The sequence below is a fragment of the Girardinichthys multiradiatus genome, chromosome 24 (genome assembly GCF_021462225.1).
Source record: "Girardinichthys multiradiatus isolate DD_20200921_A chromosome 24, DD_fGirMul_XY1, whole genome shotgun sequence".
Lineage (NCBI taxonomy): Eukaryota > Metazoa > Chordata > Actinopteri > Cyprinodontiformes > Goodeidae > Girardinichthys > Girardinichthys multiradiatus.
Genome location: NC_061816.1, coordinates 26,777,825 through 26,798,668, shown reverse-complemented (window position 1 = coordinate 26,798,668; position 20,844 = coordinate 26,777,825).

The window sequence follows — 20,844 nt, the reverse complement described above, 5'->3', positions numbered from 1 at the left end:
GGACCGGAGTCTTTAAAAAAAAACTGCTTAGTCAATTAATTAACCTGGATGGCATTAAATTGACCTCAGATAATAAAGTAAAAAACCTTGGTGTTATTTTTGACCAGGACAAGTCATATAAATCCCATATTAAACAGGTTTCTAGGATTTCCTTCTTTCACCTCCGGAACAGTGCCAAAATGAGAAATATCCTATCCAGGAGTGACACTGATGATCCACATAGCCCTGTCTATGCATTTGTTACTTCAAGGCTAGACTATTGTAATTTTTTACTATCAGGATGTCCACAAAATGCAGTTAAAAGCTTTCAGCTGATTCAAAATGCTGCAGCAAGAGTTCTGATGAAAATTAAAAAGAGAGATCATATTTCTCCTACTTTAGCTTCCCTTCATTGGGTCCCTGTTAAATCCAGAATAGAATTTAAAATTTTCCTCCTCACATATAAAGCCCTTAATGATCTAGCTCCATCATACATCAGAGATCTGATTGTTCCATATGTTCCTAACAGAGCACTTCGTTCTCAGACTGCAGGTTTACTGGTGGTCCCTAGAGTCTCTAGAAGTAGAATGGGAGGCAGATCCTTTAGTTATCAGGCTCCTCTCCTGTGGAACCAGCTCCCAGTTTTAGTCCGTGAGGCAGACACCCTGTCTACTTTTAAGGCTAGGCTTAAAACTTTCCTTTTTGATAAAGCTTATAATTAGAGTGGCTTAGTTTATCAGGGAGGGAGCCTTCCTCCCTCCCTGTTGGTTGGAATAAGGGGGAGTCAGGTTTATCTGTGTGGTTATGCTACTATAGGCTTAGGCTGCTGGAGGACATAACGACCACTTTCACCCTCTTCGCTACATTCTCACACTACTCTCCAATTTTGCATTATTTGGTGTTATTTCAGCTTTTAATTTTGTTCTCTCTCTTTTCTCTTCCTAGAAGTTACACCTGGCCTGGCTCTGTGTCTACCTGTGACACCTTTCTGAAGAGGGGAATCGTCCGAGCCTCTGCTGGCAACAACTTAATGGTCACCCTCTACCGATGATCCACATAGCCCTGTCTGTCAGTGTTTAACCCTTTCTCTCTCCTAGACATGGCTACTGACTGAGCTTCTACTGTGACTAACTCTATGTGCTCTCTTTCAGACTCTAACCTTGAAAACTGGCTCAGAGTTTATCTGTTCTTTCTTTCTAGGTGAAACGACTAAAGGAGCTACATCCATTAACATTTACTTTTCCTTCCCATAGAAAGTACTCCTAGATCAGTGCTTCTTTGTTCTCTTTGTGTCTCTGCTCTGTTCTCTCAAACCCCCAGTCGGTCGTGGCAGATGTCCGCTCACACTGAGCCTGGTTCTGCTGGAAGTTTCTTCCTGTTAAAAGGGAGTTTTTCCTCTTCACTGTCGCTACATGCATGCTCAGTATGAGGGATTGCTGCAAAGTCAACGCCAGTGACTGTCCACTGTCTCTACATGCTCATCCAGGAGGAGGGAATGCTGCAAGTCACTGACTGGATGCAATCTGCTGGGTTTCCTTAGATAGAAAAACTTTTTATCCAATTTGAATAAATAACTGAATCTGACTGAACTGTTCAATGGTTAGGATTAACTGGAATGTATGAACCTGACTCTTGTAAAGAACCTTGAGATGACATGTGTTGTGAATTGGTGCTATAGAAATAAACTGAATTGAATTGAATGAGATTTCAGAGAAAATCCCCAAAACAGAATTAAAGCAGAATATCTCAAAGTATAAAACAACAAAATATTAATGTGAACTTTTCAATTTACCTTCAGTGTTAACACTGAGAAGTCTATATACACAGACAAAATAAAAAACATGTATATCTTAAAGCAGTGAAAACTGAAACATCTTCAAAACTTAAAGAATTGCAACCTTTTAAATGAAAGACGAAAGTGAAAGTGTTTACACAGGTAGAGACTCCTCCTCCTTCTCAGGTGACTCAAAGTCAGGAAGGTTTGACAGAAGCAGGAGAACAAAGGAGCCAAAACAGGGTAAGTTAAACTCCTCATTCTTTTTTACACATCAGACTGGGGTTTCTTTCTGTGGACTGTGAAGGGGAAAATAAACAGAACTCACATTCTCCATCTAAATAAAGCCGACTGACAATTTAAGGACTGATGACTGATTTCCTGTAGTCAGCTCAAGCAAATACAGAGGTTTCTTTCCTGCCTGTGTTCAGACATAAACTTACTTTGGGGCACAGGATTAATTTTTATGACAAAATTATTTTGAAACTAGTATTTCAGTTGTTGAGTCAAACTGGTAACTATGATTTTTTTAAATGGCCTTGCTGTCCTCTTCCTGTTTTGGTCTCAGGTTTGTTGACGTCACTGACACTGAATACAAAATAATAAGAAGACAGAGTTTATCTCACATTAAACAGCATTTAGTTGTTGCAGATTTACAGTTTTTAATTTTGTATAGCTTTTTTTTTTTGTTGTTCAGATTTTTGACACAAGAAAGTGGTCCTTTAGCTTTCTGCCAAAATTAAGTGTTTGTTATCAAAAAAGTTTGGTATGCTGTGAGATAAAGCCTAGTTCTTATACAACATGAGACAGACTTTTAAAATTAATTTGAGTAAAATCATCTAAGAGTTTCTTTGCAAACACTCTGAACCTATGGAAATGCTGAGCATGGATTTGGATAATTGTAATAACCTACGTTGAGTGACATTTCCATTGATATCTTTGGTACTTTAAGGTGTGTATTTTGCCATTTGTATCATAGACTTTATTTTACATTTAGGATCTGTATGTGACAAACTGTTTTTTCTATGGTTGAAGTGGATTTTTGTTTCTTAATTATTGCTTTCCTTGTAACATGCAGCTTTACCAACTGATGGGAAATCTAAGTTATATAAATAATAATATAAAGAAAAAATATATATTCTAGGAGTCAGTTTTATTTATTTTCAAAGAATCTAAAAAGTGTTGCCCTAGCAAGTTTTAGCAGTTTAAAAGAACCATATGACAGCATACTGACATTTAATTCTAGCTATCACAGGCGTTAGGGTGTGTGTTATGATATAAAGTAAAGTGATAGTAGGCCATTAGCCATTATTCTTTTTAAATGCCTCTGAACTGTCCGTTAACATTTTGGCTCAAATCCGGACATTGGTCTGAAAGTTAAATTAGATGTCTAGATGAAATTGTTTTTGTATTTCAGCTGACATACGCAAGACAAATTAATCGATGATGAAAACAGAGTTCAATCCTACAACCGTTTTCTATTTTGCAGAATGAGCTGAGCTTTTTACATGAGCTGCACATGATGCGTAACAAATAGATACGTTCCATAGCTGCTGCGCATTGTTTGCTATTTTGTTGTTCTTATTCCGGAGTTCTTTTCATTTCCCTCTTAAAAAAATTTACATAAACTCTCATAGTGACCCAGAGGAGACATGAGGTTCCCAAACTCCATGTAGCAGACAGTCTGGGTCACTGGACAAATGGTTCTGTGGGATATAAACTCCAACTTTCTGAAACTGCCAGGCAGTTATGACCTCTTCATGCACTGTGCTTGGATGTTTTGCTGGTTTTCCTAGTCTGGATCAGAGCAAAACAGATAGGAACAGATAAATGCAACATAGCATATGTTGCAAGCAAAAACACATTCAACACATGTACACCTTGAAAGGTTAATTTTTTGTCCTCGAACAAATTGTCTCTTTGAGAGATTCTAATGTTATGTCTTTCTCTGAACTCACATCCAATGAGGTCTTGTCATGAAGGAATGGTCAACAAATCAGCACTGTACATTACACTGTACATTGCTGTACATTACATTAGCCCAGCAACTGGGCTAATGTAATGTAAATTGGATAAAAAGTTTTTCTATCTAAGGAAACCCAGCAGATTGCATCCAGTCAGTGACTTGCAGCCTTCACTCCTCCTGTATGAGCATGTAGAGACAGTGGACAGTCACTGGTGTTGACTTTGCAGCAATCCCTCATACTGAGCATGCATGTAGCGACAGTGGAGAGGAAAAACTCCCTTTTAACAGGAAGAAACCTCCAGCAGAACCAGAACCAGGCTCAGTGTGAGCGGCCATCTGCCACGACTGACTGGGGGCATGAGAGAACAGAGCAGAGACACAAAGAGAACAAAGAAGCACTGATCCAGGAGTACTTTCTATGGGAAGAGCTATAGTTATAGCTCCTTTAGTGGCCTTCATCTGGAGAGAAATACAGCTCAGCAGATGCACTCTGAGCCAGTTTTCAAGTCTAGAGTATGAAAGAGAGCACATACAGTTAGTCACAGTAGAAGCTCAACCAGTAGCTATGTCTAGGAGAGACAGGGTTAAACACTGAAAGACAGGGCCAAGTGTATCATCTGTATTAAAGGGTGACACGGGAGTGGATTTTCTCTCCTGTCCCATCCCGCTCCCACAGAAAAATGTCTTGTACCATCCCAATCCCAGGCCAGCATAACAAAAAAAATCCTGTCCCGTCCCACTCCTGGTAAATTGACTCCCACTCCCGTCCCGCTCCCATTTAGAACGACTCCCACTCCTGTGTCACTCCCATTTTTGTTTTCTTCATTTAGTCTTTTGGCAATTTCTTTCTTTGAAGGACCAGTTAGGTCCCTGTCTTTAGTTGTAGTAAATCCAGTTAAAGTAAAAAGAATAATAATGAAGAAATAATAAAATATCAAACAAGGAAACAGACCATGCCTATCTTAGTTGAATAAACAAAATGTACATAGTTGTATTTTACTTATTTATTAAGTGATCGTTTCCTTTGAACAATGACATTACTTTTATGTTTCAAGTTGCTGAAACAAAAAAACAATGCACCTAGCAAGAGAACTGTACTTGTTGAACAAAAGGGCAAAAAGGCAAAATCTTCACAATTTAGAAACTGTACCTCAGTCAGTGGCGTGCACAGAAATTTTGGGGGGCAGGTGCTTGAGTGGAAAAATAGGGCACCTTGTGCGGCACATGGAGCTGTCGGCTGCCTTTGTAGTGTGAAATTTATTACAGGCACAGCATGAACATAATTTACAGGTCCTTCTCAAAATATTAGCATATTGTGATAAAGTTCATTATTTTCCATAATGTCATGATGAAAATTTAACATTCATATATTTTAGATTCATTGCACACTAACTGAAATATTTCAGGTCTTTTATTGTCTTAATACAGATGATTTTGGCATACAGCTCATGAAAACCCAAAATTCCTATCTCACAAAATTAGCATATTTCATCCGACCAATAAAAGAAAAGTGTTTTTAATACAAAAAACGTCAACCTTCAAATAACCATGTACAGTTATGCACTCAATACTTGGTCGGGAATCCTTTGGCAGAAATGACTGCTTCAATGCGGCGTGGCATGGAGGCAATCAGCCTGTGGCACTGCTGAGGTCTTATGGAGGCCCAGGATGCTTCGATAGCGGCCTTTAGCTCATCCAGAGTGTTGGGTCTTGAGTCTCTCAACGTTCTCTTCACAATATCCCACAGATTCTCTATGGGGTTCAGGTCAGGAGAGTTGGCAGGCCAATTGAGCACAGTGATACCATGGTCAGTAAACCATTTACCAGTGGTTTTGGCACTGTGAGCAGGTGCCAGATCATGCTGAAAAATGAAATCTTCATCTCCATAAAGCTTTTCAGCAGATGGAAGCATGAAGTGCTCCAAAATCTCCTGATAGCTAGCTGCAATGACCCTGCCCTTGATAAAACACAGTGGACCAACACCAGCAGCTGACACGGCACCCCAGACCATCACTGACTGTGGGTACTTGACACTGGACTTCTGGCATTTTCTTCTCCCCAGTCTTCCTCCAGACTCTGGCACGTTGATTTCCGAATGACATGCAGAATTTGCTTTCATCCGAAAAAAGTACTTTGGACCACTGAGCAACAGTCCAGTGCTGCTTCTCTGTAGCCCAGGTCAGGCGCTTCTGCCGCTGTTTCTGGTTCAAAAGTGGCTTGACCTGGGGAATGCGGCACCTGTAGCCCATTTCCTGCACACGCCTGTGCACGGTGGCTCTGGATGTTTCTACTCCAGACTCAGTCCACTGCTTCCGCAGGTCCCCCAAGGTCTGGAATCGGCCCTTCTCCACAATCGTCCTCAGGGTCCGGTCACCTCTTCTCGTTGTGCAGCGTTTTCTGCCACACTTTTTCCTTCCCACAGACTTCCCACTGAGGTGCCTTGATACAGCACTCTGGGAACAGCCTATTGGTTCAGAAATGTCTTTCTGTGTCTTACCCTCTTGCTTGAGGGTGTCAATAGTGGCCTTCTGGACAGCAGTCAGGTCAGCAGTCTTACCCATGATTGGGGTTTTGAGTGATGAACCAGGCTGGGAGTTTTAAAGGCCTCAGGAATCTTTTGCAGGTGTTTAGAGTTAAATCATTGATTCAGATGATTAGGTTCATAGCTCGTTTAGAGACCCTTTTAATGATATGCTAATTTTGTGAGATAGGAATTTTGGGTTTTCATGAGCTGTATTCCAAAATCATCCATATTAAGACAATAAAAGACCTGAAATATTTCAGTTAGTGTGCAATGAATCTAAAATATATGAATGTTAAATTTTCATCATTACATTATGGAAAATAATGAACTTTATCACAATATGCTAATATTTTGAGAAGGACCTGTATATGTATTACTAAGCACCCCCAAAACAAACTGTCCTGTGGGATCTTGGGAAGTGACCACGCAGGAAAAAAACTCAAAACAAGAATGCATTTTACAAAATTCTTAAGATTACTAGGGCAACAAATTAGATTGATTAAAAGTTAGATTACTGACTCACAACCAGCCTTTAACCTGAACTTCCTGAGTCAAATTTCTTTCTTTTTACACACTGAGCACGTGTTTGTCTTGACTATGACTATATCATTCTGTACTTTTATCACAAAATGTCTTCTGCACCAAATAACCTTATGTTGTAACAAAGCAGGTTAGGCCAACCTAAATGAGTTATCTTCAGAAATGTGAGTAACCAGTGACCATTCTACAGTGTAAATCAACTATACCCAGAAAATGAGTTGTAAAATCTTTATAGTCAAAATGAAGACTGAGAATGATCATAACGCGTATGTGTGTTGGTGAGGCGGGGTGGTAGTTGTCGCTCAAAATTTCAAAACGTGGGGCACTGGTATAGGCCTTTAAATTCAGAATGTTACCTCGGGCCCCACACTATACACTGTTAAAAAAAACAAAAAGATTTCAGGACGGCACTTTTTTGTCCAAAGGATAAAAGGGCAGATGCTCTAGCACCACCTAGTGTCTATCTGTGCACGTCCCTGATCTCAATGGTTCACAGCAATGGTCATCAGGGACCTTTTCCCTGCAAGTTTTAGATGTGTGTCTGCTCCAGCACACCTGATTCAAATTCTGACATGACCTCCTATACAGGCATCAAGAATGGAGGGTCAAACTGGACAAAATTAATACAATAAAATCATCATTAAATAAATAAATGTTGTGAATGTCCCATAAGTGAAGTAAATGTAACATGAAAGAAATGTAACATTAAATGTGCCATTAAATTAAAGGTACCATTTATTTATTTAATACATCATTAGAAACAATAAATGTACCATTATATCATGAAATGGACTATTATGTAATTAAATGTGCCACTAAATAATTAAGTATAATTTTAAAGACGACATGACGTTATTAAGTGGTACACTTAATATTTAATGATGTATTAAAATAAATTGTACATTTAATGGTACATTCAATTTTTTTCTATTTCACAACATATTTATTTAATATCTTCCCTTGATGAAGCCTTTCTATACGGAGCCCGCGAGGGGAAAAGGGGGAATTTTTTTTCTTTTGCGTTCCCACGCAATACTTTTTGCTTCTCACGCAATAGTCTTTGCGTTATCTCGCAATACTTTGTGGGAGACCCGTTTTTGAGATTTATTGAGTTTTATTTTGAAATCAGCCTTAAATAAAATGATCTTCAAATCAGACTAAAAGACAGTTATTATCCACAAGCTGTCAAACTACTGAACTCTGGACAATAATACTGCATGAAACCACATCTGTGACACTTTATTTGCTTATTACTGCTGCATGATGTGTACTTTTTTTGGTACGCCATTAGTGTTTTTGTTTTTATCGTGATTTGAACGGTTCTTCTTATCCTAAGCATTTAATCGCATTGTTGAAATATGACAAATAAACCATATCAGTGCTGTTTGTTCTGTGAGCAGTTTGTCATCTGTGCTGCTGCTCCAAAATGCACAGTTTTCTCAAGGTGATTAACAACTTTTGCGAGCAAACGCAAAATTACTGCGTGGAGACACCAAAAAAATTATTCCCACATGTCCCCTCGCGGGCTCCGTACCTTTCCCCTCTACTGTGGCAAAGGCTCTTAAATCTTGGCTGCACATGCAGGAGTTTTGTTGGTCAGATGAGACTTGACACATGTTGGTACTTTTGGTTTGATGAATGAAGAGATGCAGGGTTGATTTAATCCAGAATCTGTTTTACAAGTGTCCCTTAATCACTGGTGTCCTTGATTACGACTAAACACGTTTTACAAGCAGCAGACTGCGTGTTAACACCGCTACATTCAACTCTCCTGAAGGTCGGTAATATTTGCGACTTTCCTGTCAGCTCTATGAGTTTAATAAATAAGTCCTTATTTCTGACTTTACGTTGCAAATCCAATTTTACCACGTCCAGTTCTCCACTTGCGTTTGCTCCCTCCATCCTGAACGCAGGTGGAAAACATCGCTCAGAAGCACTGTTGGCTTGTGGGTCGTGTAGTTCGTTTGACTCGCATTATAGTATAGGCTTCTTGGAAAAAAAACTACACAATGTTTTTTTTTCTTCAAGTTTATAACAAAGTCTCAGTTTTACATTTCCAAGGACAATTGACCCTAGTTTATTTTCCCTCCTATTGGTTAGCTCTCGCTCCCGTCTGCTCCCGTTCATTTTTTATCCTGTACCGTCCCAATCACGTGATCTTTACCATCCTGTCTCCCATCCCGCGGGATTCCCATGGGAATCCCATGACCCGTGGGATTGCCGAAAAAATGTCAGCCTCTAATCTGTATAAGGTGAGCATTAAGTTGTAAGCAGCAGCAGCTCAGGCAATGGTACCACATCTAAACACAGAGCCAGGTCAAATGTAAATTCTAGAAAGAAAAAAAACAGCAAAAAAAAAAAAAACAGAGAGAACATAGGGTTATAACCTGAAATTACAACAAATAGCGCAAAATTGGAGAGTAGTATGGAATGTAGCGAAGAGAGTGAAAGTGGTCATTATGTCCTCCAGCAGCCTGAGCCTATAGCAGCATAACTACAGAGATAGCTCAGGATAACCTAAGCCACTCTAACTATAAGCTTTATCAAAAAGGAAGGTTTTAAGCCTAGCCTTAAAAGTAGACAGGGTGTCTGCCTCACGGACTAAAACTGGGAGCTGGTTCCACAGGTTCCACATTAGTTACCTGCTGAAATCAGTTTTCTCTGAACCCCAGCATATGTGATGGAAATAAGCTATTGGCTTTACAGAACAGTTCAGGAAGCTGCAAACTGAAAAAAACTGCCCGGAACTAAACCAGTAAACAACTGGATGTCACTGTTTTCTGTCTCAGACTGACTAAAGTCCAGAAGATGGAGACTCGTGCAGAGGAAGAGGAGAACAGATCAGAGTCTCCAGGATGTCAATCCACGGCATGTACTTCAGACGTCTGTAAGGAACCTGGGCCATCTGAGAAAAAGTAAGAACATGATTTGTTTTCCTGATCTCAAGTAATTTCTGAGTCTGTCATGGTATTCTCTGTCCACTTTTATTCTATTTAAAAAAAAAGTAGACTAATCATATTACAGTGCTGCTTGCCATACAGTAATCTATATTACGTTCTGAATTTGTTAGCTGGAAAAAAGGGAATGCTATTTCACCTTATGATCTTACTCTGAGTCTGTAGAGAAACCAAATCTATTCTGTTTTAATTTTGGTTGTGATACCGTGCAAGACCTGAAAGAGGATTAATGTCACATCTTGGTGGTTCCTCTATGCAAAACAAATGAAACAAAAACTCAGCAGTTACAAAAGAGAAAAAACATATCAGTGACCAATATAGCTGCCCTTCTTCTTAATAACAGTTACAAACCTTTCATTCTTTCTGCAGCTGCAATCGCAGTCTACCCTGAAAATGTTCAGAGAGGAGGACTGTTTTCCTTCTCTTATCTTTACACCTTGCAGGTGTCTAAGTCAAAGTGGAGCTCTGTGCCCAATTAATGATCAAGCATGGGTTCATCAACCTGGTCAAGAGAGAGTTATTCTTACCAGTCCATAAAAACTCAGAAATATCTGTCATCAAATATTTGTTAGCACAGTCTTTTAATGTTCAAATTTATGCATCTTGATGTGTGGAAGTCAGTTTCCAAAAAGAGTGGCACAGTAAGCTGATCAGCTGTGATGTTCTCCTTAGTGAAGCTAACTGTAGGAGGATGCAGCTAGCAAAGTCAAGCTTCTTAAATGAATGCTCGATGAAAACATACAAGCTGAGTTCCAATTGGTGGCTACAACAGTGGGCGGAACTTGTCATAAATATTAATATTACAAAGCCTGCCCACCATGATTGGTATGGTGTAAGAACGCTGTCAAAAACAATGTGTATGTAAAGACGGAAATGCGTGCATATTAGTCAATAGTTGTGCATCAGTAAAATCTAAAAGAGGTATTGTATATTTTCTCTATTAGAATACAAAATAAAATGTTACAGCTTCAAGAAATTACAAACACAAAGTTCGAGTTTACAGTTGTGGTTTATTCTTTATGAATACAATATGCTATAACAGTTTGTGAATACGATTTCTTTTCTTTGAGAATACGAATTTACATCAGCGACTTGGCGTCAAGTGATCTCAGGTTCGTTAGTGGAGCACAGAGTTAGTTGATTCGCGTTGCGCATGCGCTGTCACACTCCTCACCACCAGTAAACGTAGTGCTGGAATTAGATGACGGAAAAAGGTAATGGGAGATAATTCAGTCTAAAAGGAATATTAGGAACAGAGGGGAGATAGGGGGGAATCAAGAGTATTAGAAATAAAGCATTGTTCTTATTTTTATGAAATACAAAACTAAAACATAGAATATAGTGGGTGGAGTTATACAATGATGTACAGTAGGTGGCGGTATGCACCTCTGAGTTTGTTGCGTACCGCCAGCAGAAGAAGAAGCAGCAGCACTAGCACCAAGATGATGGACCAACAGCATATATTAACAACATTAAGACATATATTAACTTTTTAACATTACCTGGCTTTGTACCTAGAGCCGCTGCTTCTTCTTCTTCTTCTTCTTGAACTTTGTGTTTGTAATTTCTTGAAGCTGTAACATTTTATTTTGTATTCTTATAGAGAAAATATACAATACCTCTTTTGGATTTTACTTATGCACAACTATTGACTAATATGCACACATTTCCGTCTTTACATACACAATGTTTTTGACAGCGTTCTTACCCCATAGATTGGTTTAATTTACTGAGAGGTCTCCCATGCAGTATTGCAAGTACTTGTATTCGTCGTCTTCCGCTTATCCGGGACCGGGTCGTGGGGGCAGCAGACTCAGCAGAGATACCAAGACGTCCCTCTCCCCAGACACCTCCTCCAGCTCCTCTGGGTGGAGCCCAAGGCATTCCCAGGCCAGCCGAGAAACATAGTCCCTCCAGCGTGTCCTGGGCCGTCCCCTTGGCCTCCTCCCAGTGGGATGTGCCTGGAACACCTCCCGAGGAAGGCGTCCAGTAGGCATCCGGTATAGATGCCCGAGATAACCCTCAACTGGCTCCTCTCGATGTGGAGGAGCAGCAGCTCTACTCCGTGCCCCTCCCAGATGGCCGAGCTCCTCACCCTATCTCTAAGGGAGTGCCCGGCCACCCTACGGAGGAAGCTCATTTCAGCCGCTTGTATCCGGGATCTCGTTCTTTCGGTCATTACCCAACGTTCATGGCCATAGGTGAGGGTAGGAACGTAGACCGACCGGTAAATCAAGAGCTTCTAGACGCAGTATTGCAAGTCCTGCTCTGAAATCCCATAGGGTATAATAATCACCTAACTGATCCCATCAGTTTCTTTGCCTGGCAACACAGCAGAAAGAGTTCTAATAGGATGAAAACTGGATACACAGAGAGAACATGCAAACTCCATTCAGAAAGAGTTCAGGACCTAATTGTTGCAATCCAACTAACCAAACATTGCAAGTTAAAAAGTATAATATGATTCAATAGTAATATAAAGGTAGTTACAGAGCAGCTGAACTGTGATCCTGTGATGTTCCATATACCAAAGTACAACAGTTGACTGTGGTTTCCAGAGTAACAGAAAATATTCTTCTAAAGCCAAGCCAACTTTATAAGCATTTTAAAAACCTGACCAAAGCACTGAACAGCTATCGTATGTAAGCAATAAAACACAAATTAAAGAAGACACATAAAAGCTTCTTCTATAAGGCAACTCAAACAAATAAACTAAGACCATGTAAACTAAAACCATGTTAGGTCAAAAGCCAATGAAAAAGATTGGTTTTCAGAACAGACTTAAAAATACACACTGAATAAGTCTGTCTGATGTGCACTGGCAGTGAATTCCAAAGCCTTGGAGCTGCCACAGAAAAAAACTCTTGTCAACTCTGAGCTTCTGCCACGTCCTCGCCACATCCAGGAGAAGCTGGTCTGCTGACCCGGGTGAATGGGAGGGGCGGTGAGATTGTAAAAGCTCAGAGAGCTAGAGCAGGGCAAGACCATTTAAAGACTTAAAAGCAATTAAAAGAATCTTAAGATGAAACCTAAAATGAACCAATGCAGTAAGGCTAAAACAGGAGTTGTGTACTCTTTCTTTAATGTACTAGTTAAAGGACATCCAGCTACATTCTGCACTATCTGGAGACAAGACAACTGTAATTGAAGCATGTTGTGATAAATTCATGGATTACAGTTTCAAATTCCTGTTTGAACAGAACACATTTCACTTTCGCCAGTTGTCTTTTTGATAAAAACTGGATTTCACAACTGAACTGATTTGTCGTCAAGATTAAAATCACTGTCTATTGTCACTCCAAGGTTACTGACAGTAGGTTTATGTACGGACCCAGAGGGTAGAGCATTAAAACATTAAAAGATATAACCACTTGCATCATCTGTCGGAGGAGTCTTTAAAGAGAGACGTCTTATATTCAATAACCCACATTTAATTTTTTTTTTTTCTGTTCAGTAGGAGTTTTGTTTATTCATATGAGATTTTCATAGATTGCTCCTTTTTAGATTAGTTTTTAATCTATTCAATTTTCACTGTGGGCAAGCTGCTTAGAGGTGTGTTAAACTGTGACTCTGCTTCCTGGTATGGACCCTGGGTTGTCAGAGTTTTGGAGAACTAATACATTCAGCCAGATTCCTAGAAAGAAGAGCTTTCTAGGAAAGCTCTTCTAAAGTGGGATGGATGTCGTCTCTCTGGTTCAGATCCGGTTTTCCCTAAAATGTTTGCCAATTATCAATTTAGACCATATCGTTTTCAGGACACCCCCTAGCACCTAACCTAAGCCTGAGTTGGTAGCTGACGCTTGTGTAGTAGGGCTAAAACACTGCCAAAGTGTCTAATTTATCTGGCATTCCAACATGCTAAAAAAGTACTTGTTCGTTTCATACATACTACATTATATGCCATCACAGTACATTTTATTGATTATATCCATAAATCTGGTGAGTGGCAGTTATGTATTTATATATCGGCTGGCATCTTATGTGTAAATGCTGGCTCAGTGGTGGCTTAAAACGTAAAGCAGATAAACAGAGAACATATCAATAACTCGACTGAGAAAAATATTACAGAGAAATCGTTCGTAGGTCAAACAGCATTACACTGAAATCCAGTTATTTCTCCATAAGAGTAACTCAGGTATTGACACATTACTATTTACAATACAAATTTTTCCTCTAAATCGGAGGGCTTTTATTCAAAAAGTTAAGCATAGTTCACAACAAAAATTTGCAGTGCTTCTTGGTTTGTTATCCTCTCCTTTACAATAAAGAAGTAAAGTGCATGACAAAGCAGCCCGACCGGCTCCTCTGTCTTTTTTGTCACTTTTATTTTCAGTCTTTATCCTGCAGACATTATCCAATAAAACTGAAAACAAAAGAAAAATGTATGGGGTACATAAAATTAAGTCGAATGAACTCTGGAAATTTGCTGTTTGAGTAGTAAAAAGGGTCCATTTCTTTCATCGTTTGGCAGCTTTCCGTTTCAGGTAGTGAGACATTTTTTTCTATCAAGTAGTTTTCTCCCATAATGACTTTCTTGCAGGCCATTATCATCGCTTTAAACAGGTAAGAGTCCGCAGCTTTAACAACATTTATAGGTAACAATCCCATGTATAAAACCTGGCGAAGATTGCTAATTTTATAATCACTGGATGCTCATGACCATAGTGTCCCAGAAGGGGGGTACTTTTACACGTCCAAAAAATCTGGGAATAATTGACATTGATCTGACCACAGAGTCTCCAACATTGTTGTGGAGATTTCAACAGTTTACTTTTAACATTAGGAGTGATAAAGAATCTCACTGGCTCCTTTATTTCAACATAGTCAGACTTGACTTTTCACTGTCCCTGTTGGCCCAAAACCTCAGCCAAGCCATGAGGATTTCTACTAGTTACCCCTATTGGCCATTTTGGGCTCACCAAGAGGATCATGATGTTTCACCTTTGGTTTGAGTGATTAAATGTGCTTGTGATATTACAACACTGGCTAACATGTTGCTCCACTAAGAGTCCTGTTTTCTCCTTTGGAAAGCATCCATCTGTCTCTTGACCACTCTGACATCCTCTCGTCACCACTTTCATCTCAATGTGTGGGTGGGTCCAGTACATCCTTTTATTTTTTCTTTAAAAAGGAAAACAGGCTTCTCTGTTTTTCTGGCTGATGTGATGCAGTCTTGCTCTTGTCCTGGGGTACCACCACTAACCTTACTCAATTCCTGACCAGGACAGACCTCCTCACTGCACACAGAAATGGGAAAGGGTTACTATTAAGCCCAAGCAGCAAAAGTGCTGCAAACCTATTGTAACTTGTATGTTTCTTGTTCTCCCCTGAAATGAAGTGGCTTTTTGAAGGCCTAGGTATACACTACCGGTCAAAAGTTTTAGAACGCCTTTCTCATTTAATGGTTTTCTTTACGTTTATGACTTTTTACATTGTACAAAGATTTTCAATGAAGGCATCAAAACAGTGAATGAACACAAATGCAATTATGTAGCAAACCAAAATTGGAAAATAACTTTAAATATGTTATATTTTAGAATCCTTAAAGTAGCTGCCCTTTGCTGTAATGACTGAAATATTAAACTCTGGCCGTCTCTCCATGAACGTCTGGGAAGTTCTTCCAAGATTGTTTCGAAAACCATTTCAGGTGAAGCTCACGGAGAGAATGCCAAGAGAGCAAAGCAGTCATCAAAGCAAAGGGTGGTTATTTTGTAATAAGCTAAAATATAAAAATGTTTAGAGTTATTTCACACTTTTTGTTTACTACATAATTCCATGTGTGTTCATTCACAGGTTTGTTGTCTCTGATGAGAATCTACAATTTAAATAGTCATGAAAATAAAGAGACCCATCAAGCTCACTTGATGGGTCTCTAGAAAGGCATTCTAAAACATTTGACCGGTCGTGTATATGAAGACTCATTTTGCACAACCCCTAATGAACCCCTAATGACATTTTTGAAGCTGAATTAAAATAAAAAGGGTCTAGTCAAACAGCTCCACAGTGTCCCCTAAAATTAGCTAGGCCAAGCGGTGTAACATAGACATTTGAATTTCAGAAAAAATGTACAACCCTTCAAAACAAGAAATAAAGTCTCTTGGTCGACTGGATAAAACAGTCAAAAAGTTGGTGGGCGTGGCAAAATACCTCAAAAGTAGCCTGTAGGAGCATTAAAACATCATCTCAGTCATCCTTGACTGAGGATTATAAAATTGTTACACATAAGTAGTTTCTCAAGACCTACAAAAAGACCTCTTATAGCAATGGTCAAAACCCTACAGCAACTCTGCCATTTTGAATCAAAGATGCCATTTTGTCTCTTTTACACATGACTCAGTCTTAAGGCATTGGAGATCAAACGTTATTGAAAGCCTTTTGTTTTCAGTAACTTTTCTGTGTTTGTGCATGGCCAATCCTCAATATCTGACTTCTCACCATAAAAGACTAAGGTGTAACAACTTTCACATGCAAGGTCAGAGCTGTACCAAGTCACAGGGTTCTCTAGTGAATTACTCTTAATGACAGTCTGTAGAAGTTTTGTACTTTATCTAATAACATATAATAATTTCAAATGACAATTTCAAAATACTACAGGAAGTCTTCATTAATTCTTTGTCACCAAAACCAAGTGACTACACCTTCCATCAGGAAGATCGGATTTTGACCTAATTCTGAAAATTTCTCATTTGAGCAGAATTTAGCCTGACTGAAGGTAATGTCAAGGGTTGCATTTAGTACCGCCTAGTGTCGCCATGCAGAATTGAGTAGCGGGCTCACTGGAGACATGGTGGTGGCAAGGCTAAACACCCGCGGTTGCGACACAAGAGGTGAGCTGCGAGGGCTGCCCAACAACTGAACTACTGGGAATGGGATGTTGGAAGTCTTTGACCCTCATTTGGACAAATCTCTTCCATTCTCCAGAGCATATGTATTCACACCATTCTTTGACTTCGTTATGCATGTCTGGTGAACACAGCCATTTTGCATATCTCAGCAAATTGATAATAATCTATTAATTAACTGCTAATTAAATCTAAAACCCTGTATGCATAACCTTGCACTAGTAATGTATCCTTAGGGTTGAATGTTTGCAACATCCAACTGATAATGCAGCAAGAAAATGTCACACACATCCTTTTAAAAGGTATTTTAAATAGACATCTAAAGGCATTTTTATGATATCTGTTTCAAAACTAATTCAAATTTAACACGTGTGTCAATTTCATATATTCTTGATAATTTACCGGTTGTTTTTTGTTTGTTTTGCGCTGGAAAAAAATATTTAAATGGTTTTAATTAGGCAATTTCTCTTTTATTGATGTGGTCTTAATAATGTGTTGATGTTTCAGATGTCCTTTACAGAAGAGGACCTCAGAGTGCCCAGTATCCAGTTTGTTGTCTATAAAGAGTGATGACTCTAAAGGATTTCCTCCAAACTTCAGTAATGTACCAGGGCCCTGTGACACAATGTGAGAAAACTATTACCGATTTCATATCCTGAACTTTGTAGCTAGTTGGATTACCAACATAACTTCTGTGTTGCTGTTTCTTTCATTTTGATGTTGTTTCTTGGCTCTCAGCCAGGGAAACCTTTTATTTTCAGTGGTATACTAAATTGTATGTTGTAACTACTTAAAATTCCTTAAAGGTTTCCAATATCAGTACAAGTGCTACACTTTAGTTAGCCTATGTTTATATTACTTTTTATGTTTTTTGTTTTGTTATTTCTAGACTTGATTTAGTTCAGAAGCACTAATAATTGGGTCAATAACTGCCTGAATGTGAGTGATGTTATATTTTCTGCCTCTGATAGTCCAGAGGGTTCATAATGGATGAATTTGTCATCCTCCAGCAATCAGAGTGAAGCAGCAGCCAGAGGTCTTAGAACTGATCAGATGAATAGTCTCAGTTTTGATAAATAAATGTCTCTTCGCAGAAGGAGGAAGAGGAGTGTGGAGAAGCAGCTGTCCAGCTGTGCTTTGTGTCAGGATGTTCCAAAGGATCCAGTCTCTAGCCGCTGTGGACACTGGTTCTGCAAACAGTGCACTGTTTCATTAGGGTTCTCATCCTGCCCCCAGTGTAAATTAGGATCAAGGAGTGAAGCTGGACTGCAGGCAGCCGGTCAGATCAGCCCTTTGCAAAGTAGGACATTTCTGTTAACTTATTAGTAATATAGTAACAGAAGAATGAAGATTTAAGATTATTATAATAATGTTCTATGATGGTCTATGATTCCTGCATTACAGAAAGGACAAAATTACAGTATTCTACAGATACAATGTAATCCACCATAAAACACAGAATATCATATAATTTGTTATTATGTTGGTGTTTGATCTGTTTTTTCTGCTAGTATTTTGTCTTTCACAATGATAGTGCAGTGATGGAATGATCATGCTGGTAAAATGATTGTTTTGGTCACTGCAACTTCCTGTTTGTGTGATGTAACCTGGTCACTGCATTCATCACACCGACAGCCCTGGGGTGGAAACTAGTGCTGCAGCTAATGATTATTTTAGTTATTAAGTATTTCATTGATCAATTAAGTCATTTCTATGATGCCTCTATTTAGGCCGAATTTCTATTGGTAGACAGAAGGAAAATGTCATGGTAATATTCACAATCTGCCTTGTCTAAGTTCAGCAGGGATTTCTCATCTTCCCATATTTTGAGAATCACCAGTGAATGTGGAAAGAGATCTGCCCCACCTTTTTTTAGAACTTTTGCTGGGATGCCGTCTTGGATCCAGTATTCTTTTGGCATCTCTACCCCATCCAGGGTGGGTGATGCTTTCATGTCATCCATTGGCAGTATTAGAAGTTGACAAATGTGCGATCAGGTGTGCAGTCTTGGTTGAGTAGTTCATTGTAATGCTCTTTCCATCTGTTTTTACATGGACTTATCTTTCAGCAGCATTTGCCTACCTTTGGAGCGAAGGGTTTAGCTGCAATACCTGGGACTAGTCTAAATATTCTTACATTGAAATGTTGTTTAAACAAAATGTTGTATAGTGTAAGTTTACATATGGGGACATAACTGCTCTCTGCTGATTAGATTTATAGTTGCAAATAGCAAAGAAAATTTTTCTACATTTTTTTAACTTTTGCTAAAATTGGCTGAGGTTCGTTGGATCATAAAACTGTATCATAAACTGCTTGTTCTGCTATACCTCGTTGGTGGAGCTAAGTGTAGGGGCTTGCATCCAGGAACTGTTCCACTGTTCTGCGATCCACCATTACTGTAAAAAAAAACTTACCACTCTGTCACTAGAGGCACACTGATACAACTTAGCCATTGAATGTTAAACTTTTATCTATGCATGTTTTTTCTGCCCTTTTTTACTGCATAGGAAGGATGGACATAATGGAGTGAATGAGATGGTGGTCACATCAGTATTCATCTGATGTCCTTTTGGGGTTCTTAGGGACTCTGGTAGAAGCAGCAAATACGGACAATGTATAAAGTTAAATCAGGTTTATTATACAGGCAACAAACAGTTTCAAGGTGGATCCCACAAGGGCCTTTAAGGGGAGCACTGAGGAGGGGAGAATGGAGTTAACACCGGCAGCCAGAGGAAGGTTGATCAGAAATCAATAATCTTAACATTTTAACTGGCCAGAACATGTAGTAATGGACTACTAAAATGGTTGGGAGGATTGTCTATGGACTCTCATTAGATGCAGACGAGTCGGATGTAAATGTAGGACCTGCCTGGCACTAGCATTAGCCGTTAGCATTTCTTGCTAACAAAAGAAAGCTAACAGCTTCAAACATGAACATTTCACTACCATTTATATACATAATAATGTCAACTTGAGTGCTGGAGGCACATTATGGCAGATCTGTGTTTAAAACAACCCATTAAATAATGTTTGTTGTAACTTTAAAACACAACTCAGAACAATAAACTAGCCTCAAACCTTAGAGGTCTGTTCACATTAGCTGAGTAGATAGCCTGCTAGACCTCAAAATAGATCAACCTTTAGAACCTGTTGAAGCACCCCCCCAAGGGGTGTTCTGCGTGTTCGTTTATTCACCGTAAGCTGAAAGAATTCACAAGACATTAGAATAAATCACACGGAGACAGCTGTATGTTATTCAAGTACCTGGCCAGGGGAAGCTCTCTGTCATGTGATCTGACCACACACCGAGACGACTTCAGACCTTCTCACTGGGGCCATTGCTTTTATTGAAACACACATGAAAATAGGCAGCGCCCTGTTTCAGTTTTTTTCACACATATAGTTACATACAGACTTTTCCGGCTTACCATATTTGGACAGCTATTGTCCTGCACCTGGACTCTGCTTTTCTGCTGATATGAGAAGGGAGTACTTGGCCCGTTAATCTTCTCACATTCTTTTCCCACCATTACAGTTCTGTGGACCACCCCGTCCTTGATACGGGCGTCGCCCTGGGCCTCCTCTGGGCCCATACCCACGACCATATGCCTCAGGGTTGTATGGACATTGTCGGCTCCAATGACCCTGCTCCTCACAGTAGTAGCAAATGTCAGCACCCCCCCATCGCCTTGGTGGTCCTCCACGGAATTCACGGCCCCTTGGCCCGCCCCTGCCCCTGAACCGGCCTGGTTGGGCAGGATAAGGACCCGAGTTTGCAGACCTCGGTGCAATCGTGTCCGGATGATCAGGAAAGTGAGGAGGCTGGGGACCCTGAGAAACCGCACCCTCATACGTTATTTTTGGGGTTTTATTGTCTTTCTTCTTGTCTCCTGCTTTTTGTTTGGCTTCAGCTAACTGCATTTTCAACAATTGGGTCTGCAGAGTTTTAAGTTCCTCCTCATCTTTCTTATGTTCCTCTCTTATTTTGGACAGGTGGTGTATCAGATGGCAATCCCAAGTTCCAGTATCCGCTCCTGCCATGTCCGGATTGTCCTCCATGCTGGCTTTTATCTGTGGTGGTAGTCCTTTAAGGACAACCAGTCTCGTTGTGCCCCCTCATTAGCCGCATTAGTTCCTGTCTGAGTTTGCCACATGGATTTACACTGATCCAGGTATTCCCTGGGGTTAATTTTAGGGTCCCATTCAAACTTAGGAATGGTGCGTCCCCTGGTTACAGGGTAGGCTTGTCTCAATGCATCCCC